Consider the following 1,885-nt stretch of genomic DNA (forward strand, 5'->3'; position numbering starts at 1 on the left):
ATTTTCATACAAATTTAAATTAGTTTTGTGTATTTTTGTATATAGTTTTATTCATATTTAGGTTATTTCATATGTATTATGTATATCTATTTTCATACAAATACACATTCTTTGATTGATATTTTGTTTATTTATTTTGACGCGAATTTACATTATTTAATGTGTATTTTGTATATATTTTTATACGTATTTACATCATTTCATGTGTATTTTGTATATATATTTCTATAGAAATCTACGTTATTTTATGTGTATTCGTATATATATTTTGAAACAAATTTACACTGTTTTATGTGTATTTTGCATATTTTATCCATGCAAATTTACCTTATTGGATGTGCATTTTGTATATTAATTTTAATACAAATTTATTTATTCTCTGTGTATTTTTGTATATGTATTTTTATTAAAAAATGCTTTATTTTATGGGTATTTTGCATCTATATTTTCATACAAATTTACATTATTTTATTGATATTCTGTTTTTTTTTTTTATTCGATTTTACATTATTCTATGTCTATTTTGTACATATATATATATATATATATATATATATATATATATATATATATATATATATATATATATATATATATATATATATATATATATATATATATATATATATATATATATATATATATATATATACATACATATATATTTTTTTAAATGTACGTTACTTTGTGTATTTTTTTTCATTTCAAACAAATTTACATTATTTTATGTGTATTTTGTACATGTATTTAAATACAAATTTAACTAATTATATGTGTATTTTGTATATCTATTTTCATATAAATTGAAATTATTTTTTTGTATTTTTTTATATATTTCTATATTAATTCTCGTTACTTGGGTATTTTGCATCTTTATTTTCATGCAAATTTACATTATTTTATTGATATTCTGTTTATTTATTTTAATAAGATTTAACATTATATATATATATATATATATATATATATATATATATATATATATATATATATATATATATATATATATATATATATATATATATATATGTATATATATATATATATATATATATATATATATATATATATATATATATACACATATTTACATTATTTAATGTTTATTTTGTATATATATTTAATCCAAATTTACGTTATTTTAAGTGTATTTGTTTATATATTTTCATACAAATTTACATTATTTTATGTGTATTTTTCATAAGTATTTCAGTACAAATTTGCCTAATTTTATGTGTATTTTGCATATCTATTTTCAAACAAATTTAAATTATTTTTGTGTATTTTTGTATATATTTTTATACAAATTTTAGTTACTTTATTTGTATTTTGTATATATATTTTCCTACAATCGGAATTTTGTTTATTTATTTTGATAAGAATCTACATTATTTTATGTGTATTTTTTATATATATTTTTCTACGTATTTAATTATTTAATGTGTATTTTGTATATACTTTTTCATAAAAATTTAAGTTATTTTATTGTGTGTATTCGTATATCTTTTGATACAAATTTTATACAAATTTATATGTATTTGTATATATATTTTCATACAAATTTATATTATTTTATATGTATTTTTACATGTATTTCATTACAAATTTACCTTATTATATGTTTATTTTGTATATTATCTCATTCAATTTTAAACTATTTTATGTGTATATTTGTATTTGTATTTATGTTATTTTATGTGTATATATATATTTTCATCCAAAATTACATTATTTTATTGGTATTTTCTTAATTTAATTCGATACGAATTTAGATTATTTCATAGGTATTTTGTATACATATTTTTATACTCATTTACGTTATCTAATGTGTGTTTTGTATATATTTTTTTAATCCAAATTTATTTTATGTGCATTTTTGTACCTA

Source organism: Eriocheir sinensis, unplaced genomic scaffold, assembly GCF_024679095.1.
Source record: "Eriocheir sinensis breed Jianghai 21 unplaced genomic scaffold, ASM2467909v1 Scaffold292, whole genome shotgun sequence".
Taxonomy (NCBI): domain Eukaryota; kingdom Metazoa; phylum Arthropoda; class Malacostraca; order Decapoda; family Varunidae; genus Eriocheir; species Eriocheir sinensis.